The sequence below is a fragment of the Oncorhynchus nerka genome, linkage group LG19, assembly GCF_034236695.1.
Source record: "Oncorhynchus nerka isolate Pitt River linkage group LG19, Oner_Uvic_2.0, whole genome shotgun sequence".
In the NCBI taxonomy this organism is placed as follows: domain Eukaryota; kingdom Metazoa; phylum Chordata; class Actinopteri; order Salmoniformes; family Salmonidae; genus Oncorhynchus; species Oncorhynchus nerka.
Window position 1 is genome coordinate 30,699,478 of NC_088414.1, and position 9,666 is coordinate 30,709,143.

Below are 9,666 nucleotides of genomic sequence, written 5' to 3' on the forward strand. Positions count from 1 at the left end.
CCTACCAGGTACAACCCTAAATCCGTAAACACGGGCACCCTAATAGATATCATCCTGACCAACCTGTCCTATAAATACACCTCTGCTGTCTTCAACCAGGATCTCAGTGATCACTGCCTCATTGCCTGCGTCCGTAATGGGTCCGCAGGTCAAACGACCACCCCTCATCACTGTCAAACGCTCCCTAAAACACTTCAGCGAGCAGGCCTTTCTAATTGACCTGGCTAGGGTATCCTGGAAGGATATTGACCTCATTCCATCAGTAGATGATGCCTGGTTATTCTTTAAAAGTGCTTTCCTCACAATCTTAAATAAGCATGCCCAATTTAAAACATGTAGAACTAAGAAAAGATATAGCCCTTGGTTCACTGCAGACTTGACTGCCCTTGACCAGCACAAAAACATCCTGTGGCGTACTGCATTAGCATCGAATAACCCCCGCGATACATAACTTCTCAGGGAAGTTAGGACCCAATATACACAGGTAGTTAGGAAAACAAAGGCTAGCTTTGCATCCTGTAGCACAAAAAGTTCTGGGACACTGTAAAGTCCATGGAGAATAAGAGCACCTCCTCCCAGCTACCCACTGCACTGAGGCTAGGAAACACTGTCACCACTGATAAATCTACAATAATTGAGAATTTCAAAATCCATTTTTCTACGGCTGGCCATGCTTTCCACCTGGCAACCCCTACCCCGGTCAACAGCACTGCACCCCCCACAGCAACTTGCCCAAGTCTCCCCCACATTTCCTTCACCCAAATCCAGATAGCTGATGTTCTGAAAGAGCTGCAAAATCTGGACCCCTACAAATCAGCTGGGCTAGACAATCTGGACCCTCTCTTTCTAAAATTATTCGCAGCAATTGTTGCAACCCCTATTACTAGCCTGTTCTACCTGTCTTACATATCGTCTGAGATCCTCAAAGATTGGAAAGCTGCCGCCATCATCCCCGTCTTCAAAGGGGGAGACACTCTAGACCCAAACTGTTACAGACCTACATCCATCCTGCCCTGCCTTTCTAAAGTCTTCAAAAGCCAAGTTAACAAACAGATCACCGACCATTTCGAATCCCACCATACCTTCTCCGCTATGCAATCTGGTTTCAGAGCTGGTCATGGGTGCACCTCAGCCACGCTCAAGGCCCTAAACAATATCATAACCGCCATCGATAAAAGGCAGTACTGTGCAGCCGTCTTCATCGACCTGGCCAAGGCTTTCGACTGTCAAAAATACTTATGGGTAAACTCAACAGCCTTGGATTCTCAGTCAAATGACTGCCTCGCCTAGTTCACCAACTACTTCTCAGATGGAGTTCAGTGTGTCAGATAGGAGGGCCTGTTGTCCGGACCTCGGGCAGTCTCTATGGGGGTGCCACAGGGTTCAATTCTCAGGACGACTCTCTTCTCTGTATACATCAATGATGTCGCTCTTGCTGCTGGTGATTCTCTGATCAACCTCTACGCAGACGACACCATTCTGCATACTTCTGGCCCTTCTTTGGACACTGTGTTAACAAGCCTCCAGACAAGCTTCAATGCCATACAACACTCCTTCCGTGGCCTCCAACCACTCTTAAATGCAAGTGAAACTAAATGCATGCTCTTCAACCGATCACTGCCCGCACCCGCCCGCCCGTCCAGCATCAGTACTCTGGACGGTTCTGACCTAGGTGTCTGGTTAGATTGTGAACTCTCCTTCCAAACTCACATTAAGCATCTCCAATCCAAAATTAAATCTAGAATCGGCTTCCTATTTTGCATCAAAGCCTCCTTCACTTATGTTGCCAAACATACCCTCGTAAAACTGACTATCCTACCGATCCTTGACTTCGGCGATGTCATTTACAAAATAGCCTCCAACACTCTATTTAGCAAGTTGGATGTAATCTATCAAAGTGCCATCTGTTTTGTCACCAAAGCCCCATATACTACCCACCACTGTGACCTGTATGCTCTCGTTGGCTGGCTCTCGCTACCTATTCGTTGCCAAACTCACTTGCTCCAGGTCATCTATAAGTCTTTGCTAGGTAAAGCCCCGCCTTATCTCAGCTCACTGGTCACCATAGCAACACCCACCCGTAGCACGTGCTCCAGCAGGTATATTTCACTGGTCATCCCCAAAGCCAACTCCCCCTTTGGCTGCCTTTCCTTCCCGTTCTCTGCTGCAAATGACTGGAATGAATGGCAAAAATCACTGAAGCTGGAGACTTATATCTCCCTCACTAACTTTAAGCATCAACTGTCAGAGCAGCTTACCGATCATTGTACCTGTACACAGCCCATCTGTACATAGCCCGCCCAACTACCTCATCCCCATATTGTTATTTTTTTCTCCTTTGCACCCCAGTATCTTTACTTACACATCAACTTCTGCACATCTATCACTCCAGTGTTAATGCTAGGCTAGTGGTTCGAGCGTTGAACTAGTAACCGGAAGGTTGCAAGTTCAAATCCCCGAGCTGACAAGGTACAAATCTGTCGTTCTGCCCCTGAACAGGCAGTTAACCCACTGTTCCTAGGCCGTCATTGAAAATAAGAATTTGTTCTTAACTGACTTGCCTAGTTAAATAAATTTAAAATTGTAATTATTTCGCCACTACGGCCTATTTATTGCCTTACCTCCCTAATCTTACTAGATTTGCACACACTGTATATAGATTTCTCTATTGTGTTATTGACTGTACGTTTGTTTATTCCATGTGTAACTCTTGTGTTGTTTGTCTCGCACTGCTTTGCTTCATCTTGGCAAGGTCGCAGTTGTAAATGAGAACTTGTTCTCAACTGGCCTACCTGGTTAAATAAAGGTGAAATATATATTTTTTAAATAACTGACCACTAGTTTGTATATGTTCTATGTGTTGGTTGCAGCGAGGGGCTACTGAAATGGCTGTGACACATGAGGAGCAAACAGTATGTGGTTAATGTGGACAGTCAGGCCTGAAGGTGTGAGGTGTCAATGAGGGTGAGACCCATGGAACTACATGCTGGAAGTGTTGTGAAAAGCCAGTCTCCTTTCTTTTGCCCCCAGGAGCTTAACCACAGGTGTCCTGCAACCTCCTTATCCAATCCCAGGTGTTGCAACCTGAGCCAGAGAGTGGACCTTTGTATTCAACTGCAACAGTGGGCCTTGATAGTCTGTTGTCAGGAGATGTTATGTTTATTTGGGTGGAGATTGTTACTGCTGCTCAGTGAGTACTGAGCTGGGTTTGAGCACAAGGCATTGACAGTCAGTGGACTCCTCTCCTCTACTGTCTTCTCTCCTCTACTGCCCTCTTCTCTACTCTACTGTCCTCTCCTTTCCTCTACTGCCCTCTTCTCTACTCTACTATCCTCTCCTCTACTATCCTCTCCTCTACTGTCTTCTCTCCTCTCCTCTCCTCGACTGCCCTCTTCTCTACTCTACTGTTCTCTCCTTTCCTCTACTATCCTCTCCTCTACTATCTTCTCTCCTCTCCTCTACTGTCCTCTTCTCTACTCTACTGTTCTCTCCTTTCCTCTACTATCCTCTACTCTACTGTCTTCTCTCCTCTACTGCCATCTTCTCTCCTCTACTGCCATCTTCTCTACTCTACTGTCCTCTCCTCTACTATCCTCTCCTCTACTGCCCTCTTCTCTACTCTACTGTCCTCTACTCTACTGTCCTCTACTCTTCTTTACTGTCCTCTCTCCTCTCCTCCCCTCTACTATCCCCTCCTCTACTATCCTCTCCTCTACTGTCCTCTCCTCTACTGCCCTATTCTCTACACTACTGTCCTCTCCTCTCCTGTCCTCTCCTTTCCTCTACTATCCTCTACTGCCCTCTTCTCTACTGCCCTCTTCTCTACTCTACTGCCCTTTTCTCTACTCTACTGTCCTCTCCTCTACTGCCCTCTTCTCTACTCTACTGTCCTCTCCTCTATTGCCCTCTACTCTACTGTCCTCTCCTCTACTCTACTATCCTCTACTCTACTGCCCTCTTCTCTACTCTACTGCCCTCTTCTCTACTCTACTATCCTCTCCTCTATTGCCCTCTTCTCTACTCTACTGTCCTCTCCTCTCCTCTACTATCCTCTCCTCTACTGCCCTCTTCTCTACTCTACTATCCTCTCCTCTCCTCTACTATCCTCTCCTCTACTGCCCTCTTCTCTACTCTACTATCCTCTCCTCTACTATCCTCTCCTCTACTATCCTCTCCTCTACTCTCCTGTCCTCTACTCTACTTTCCTCTCCTGTCCTCTACTCTACTTTCCTCTACTATCCTCTACTCTACTGTCCTCTCCTTTCCTCTACTCTACTGTCCTCTCCTTTCCTCTACTCTACTGTCTTCTCTCCTCTCCTCTACTGCCCTCTTCTCTACTCTACTGTCCTCTCCTTTCCTCTACTATCCTTTCCTCTACTATCCTCTACTCTGTCTTCTCTCCTCTCCTCTACTGCCCTCTTCTCTACTCTACTATCCTCTCCTCTACTATCCTCTACTGTCCTCCTCTCTCCTCTACTATCCTCTACTCTACTGTCCTCCTCTCTCCTCTACTCTACTGTCCTCTCCTCTCCTCTATTGTTCTCTCTCCTCTCCTCTATTGCCTCATCCCGTCTCCTGTCCTCTACTCTACTCTGTCCTCTCCCCTCCACTGTCCTCCAGTCTTTTATCTCCTGTCCTCCCTCCTCACCTATCCTCTACTGTCCTCTCTCCTCTCTTGTCCTTTTCCCTCTACTGTCTTCTCCTCTACTGTCCTCTCTCCTCTCCTCAACTATCCTTTCCTTTCCTCTCTACTCTCCTCTCCTGTCCTCTCTTCTCTCCTCTACTGTCGTCTCCTACCTTATCTCTTTTCTCCTCCACTGTCCTCTCTCCTCTCCTCTGCTGTCCACTCCTCTCCTCCACTGGCCTCTCCTCTACTGTCCTCTCTCCTCTCCTATCCTCTCCTCTGTTGTCCTCTCCTCTCCTCTACTGTCCTCTCCTCTCCTCTACTGTCCTCTCTCCTCTCCTGTCCTCTCTCCTCTCCTATCATCTCCTCTACTGTCCTCTCTCCTCTCCTCTACTGTCCTCTCCTCTCCTCTATTGTCTTTCTGCTCTACTGTTGTCTCCTTTCTCCTCTTCTCCTCTACTGTCCTCTCCTCTCTCGTCTACTGTCCTCTATTCTCTTCTACTGCCCTCTCTCCTCTCCTCTCCTCTCTTCTCTCCTCTGCTGTCCTCTCCTCTCTCCTCTCCTCTACTGTCCTCTCTCCTCCACGGTCCTCTCTCCTCTCCTCTACTGTCCTCTATTCTCCTCCACTCTCATCTCATCTACTGTCCTCTCTTCTCTCCTGTCCTCTCCTCTAGTGTCCTCTCTCCTCCACTGTCCTCTCTCATCTCCTCTACTGTCCTCTCATCTACTCTACCGTCCTCTCTCCTCTCCTCTACTGTCCTCTCTCTCATACTGTTCTCTCGCCTCTCCTGTCGTCTCCTCTCCTCTAATGTCTTCTCTCCTCTCCATTCTCTTATCCCCTACAGTCCTCTCCTCTCCTCTCCTCGGTCTGGCCATCCATCCATTTCCTTATCAAGCCCCCCTCTACGCGGCCTCCCTCCTGTGGGGATAAGCCTCAGCAGCACCCCTCTCAGTTCTACCCATCAATTATGACGCCCCCACCTCACACTCACACACACACCCTCATCACTGTTTGGATGAGGAAAGTGGTGGTCTTGATTATCCAGATCTACACCAGGCCAACAGAAAATGATTAGCCATGGCTTCAGGACTAGTGTGGAATATAAAGCACTGACTTACTAGATAGAGCCTGTGGGTCTTAACAGGCAACTATAATCAGTCAGAACATAGGGTACAAATCCATGAATATATTGCCTACAAGTATTGTATGGTAATCAAGGGTTCAGCGTAGCTCATTTTTCATACTCACAGCCCTTTAACCTTGAGTTCTTTTCAATAATGCCCATTATAGTCAGGCAGGTGGGTGTAAAACCCTAATCTCATACGTCTATGTGGATGAGCAGAGAGAGAGCTGGTGCATCCATAGATAATGCATGTGTCCTAAAAGGCCCAGTGTTCCAGACTGCCAACACAGTGAACGATGTGACAGAGCCAACTTCTGATCTTGGATCAGACACTGTGACTCCAGACAGACAAGAAACACACATCTTCTCTGAAGGACTATTACACACAGCATCTCTTCCTGTCTTTCCTCCCTCTGCTACATGTCAAAAACACTGTCTGTCTGTCTGTCTGTCACCCAGCAACAACCTGAGGACCGTTATGATATAACAGGTCTTCAATTCCACTAGACTAGATAATACTGTCAATAAACTGCTGTTATAATCACAATGTTTCTATGGCTCTACGTTGACAGATTAAAATAAAATAGAAAGGAATTAGAATGGGGAGCTGGATCTATGTTTATATGCAATGAGAGGCCTTGCACCTTTCACACACACAGGATCCTCTCAATAGCTAAAGTGGTTCCTAATTTTATGGGCCATGCTGATAGAACATTTCAACAATGAGGAAATGTAAGGTCTAGAGGCTGTTTTAGTTCTGTGTCCTCGTTGTGAGTGAAGAGTTGAGAGAGATGGAGCAGGTGTTGGGCTAGATGAGTGGATATTAATAGATATAACACTACTGATGTCTGTATCAACACCACAGCTCAACACACACACGCACACACACCACATCCCACACACACAGGGAACAGCACCTTCCCCCACTCTATCACTCCTCCTCCATTCCCACATTCTCCTCTTCCCAGCTCCGCCATCACCCAGACACCGTCCCAGCATTCTTCTCCTACAGGGAACAGGTTTCCCAGAAGGCTGTGCTTCACACAAACATGGGGATGACTGTGCTACTAGGAAGAGGTGGAATCTCTCACTCGTCCTCTCAGCCCTACTCTATCCTGCTCTGACGCCAGCGTGTAAATGAACAGTAGCCCAGTGTGATGGATAGAATGGTTGGATGACTGACCGACCCAATACCCCTCCCTCAGTGAGGCTGAGGCAGGATAACTCAGCTCCCACAGAAGCAGCCCCCACCCACACTCCCTCCCCGCCCCCATCCCCATCTCAGTCAGGTGACCAGACGCTGTATATCTCCCAGCTGGCAGGACGGCCATGAAAGTGCTCCACACATCCATGTTTAAACCAGGAGACAGACCGAGCCACTGCTCTCTGTGTCTGAATGTGGAGAGAGAAACAACATCTATCATTTCTTTAAAAACCTCCCTAAATAAAGTGGGTCCAGAGGCAGCATCCCATTGATAACAAAGGGCTGTCCCTGTGCACATAATAACCATCCATCACTCCCCATCTACACCCCAGATCCATCACTCCCCATCCATCCCCAGCATCTACACCCCAGATCCATCCATCCCCAGCATCTACACCCCAGATCCATCCATCCCCTGCATCTACACCCCAGATCCATCACTCCCCATCCATCCCCAGCATCTACACCCCAGATCCATCCATCCCCAGCATCTACACCCCAGATTCATCACTCCCCATCCATCCCCAGCATCTACACCCCAGATCCATCCATCCCCAGCATCTACACCCCAGATCCATCACTCTCCGTCCATCCCCAGTATCTACACCCCAGATCCATCACTCTCCATCCATCCCCAGCGTCTACACCCCAGATCCATCCAACCCCAGCATCTACACCCCAGATCCATCCGCCATCCGTCTCACACCTCACCACCCAAAATAGCATTGCCTCTTTTTGTTACTGTGTTACCACTGCAGCTGCTGCTCTGCTACAAGGCTGGCTCGCGCCCACACGCACACACACACACACACGGCCCTGACAAACGCCAATGATTCAGACTCTCACATCAACAAAGATGCTTTTTGTGAAACACAGGGGGTCCATAAAATCCAGGGAAGGATGGAGGGGACGGGGGTTGATAACATTGAGCTGGCCAGTAACGACATTTAAAACCAATCCACTGATGCAGGCATCCAATCTCTCTCTCTCTCTCTCTCACAGTGATAGGTAGATCAACACAGCTGCCGCCCCCCCCCCCCTCCTTCTCTCCAGCAGGGCAGAATGCAGGGAGGAAGAGAAAGAAGGCTACAAAGCACCCCCCACAGAACCCCCCTCCCTCTGCCATCCACATCCTCTATTGCAAACACAGACAAGGGATTACCTGAAATATGTCTTGACATTCATTCTCTTGTTCGGTGTGTCGACTTTGGAACCAGTGTTCTGGTAGGTTCATCCTCAAATATACAGTCCTATTGACAGTTTACGTGCAGGACTGCCATTCTCTTGTCAGACCGGTTCCTGACCCCAAACTCAGTCTTGTTTGGCAGGCTGGATTCTTCACTGGCTGCTTACTGTTTCCTAGCCCATGATGTCATCCACCCTGCTCAGCCCATTGGCTGAGAGGGTACATGTTAATGAAGGCAGCAGCTCTGGGGGAGGAGGCAGAGAGGGAGAGAGGCAGACAGAGTTGTTCTTTTGTTTGACAGACCAAACCAGCTCAGCGAGAGAGAGGAGGAAGGTTGGATTATATTTCCATATCTTTTTTTCTAACACTCTCATGTCTGAATGGCTCAAATATTTTCCTCTTTCTTATTTTGCTAGTTTTTACTTTAATCTGTCTGTTACACTTAAAATGTTAAAATGCTATCAAGGCGTAACAGAAACATAATATGCAGTTACAGTACCTACATACACCTACCTTTCTCATGACACGAATTAGACCTTCATTGATTAACACTCAGTTGGTAATAGTTCCACAATATCAGGTTGCATTTCAAATGGTCTCAATATCATGCTGCATAAATGTGTTGACTGTTTGTTTTACAGTTCCTGGACCCTGCCAGTCTTGTGGTGGAATATAACCATAGTGGACTGTAGTTGTCCCCTAGACGGAGGTACATATGCAGGATCTTAATTTGATCACCCTGTTGCAGGAGAACTTTCTTGCAATGCAGGAAATGTAAAATGTGTAATGTATTTAAGGTTGAAAAAGGCTTCTGTAGTTTGTAATTTCCACTTGGATATTTCAGACTTGATTTTCCCTTACGAAAAATCTATAAACCACTATAAAAATGTCCATATTTATAATCAATAATAATTCACATTTCAAGTCACTGCAGGATTATTTTCCTGCTGTAGCAAACTGGCTCAAATTAAGATCCTACATCTATAGGTACAACTAGAAATGAAGGAAACACCAACAAAGTGTCTTAATAGGGCGTTGGGCCACCACCAGAACAGCTTCAATGTGTCTTCGCATAGATTCTACAAGTGTCTGGAACTCTATTGGAGGGATGCGACATCATTCTTCAATGAGAAATTCCATCATTTGGTGTTTTGTTGATGGTGGTGGAAGCTTAACTAGACTCTGATGGATGGATGCCATTTAGCAAAATCACATTAGTGGAAACCAACACTGTTCTCAGGGCAGGCGTGGTTGTAGCTAGATATTTTTGAGTCCCGTTAGGGATCATTTTGGCATTTTAGCTAACCCTAACCCTAAAATGTTTCCTAACATTAACCTACGTCTCCTAACCTGCCAAGTTATTCTCTTAACCTGCTGTGTAAGTTCTCCTAACATGCTACGAAAAGTCACTTCTGCTAGTCAAAACCATCAGACCTGCCCTGGGAGGTGTGTGAGTATCCTTGGATGTGACACAGTTGCTATTTATCCCTCTCTGGCTTCCTGGAGGGGCGGTGACGACAAACCACAG

At 47.2% G+C, this 9,666-nt stretch overlaps 1 protein-coding gene across 1 annotated transcript in view; it reads right to left on the reverse strand.

The window, feature by feature from the left end:
- Positions 1-8,302, reverse strand: part of LOC115146941 (serine/threonine-protein kinase PAK 3-like) — a 127,061-nt gene extending 118,759 nt beyond the window's left edge. The window contains exon 1 of the mRNA XM_065004864.1: positions 8,115-8,302. The gene's annotated coding sequence lies outside the window, so the exon portion shown is untranslated. The remainder of the gene's footprint in view (positions 1-8,114) is intronic.
- Between the last annotated feature and the right edge of the window lie 1,364 nt (positions 8,303-9,666).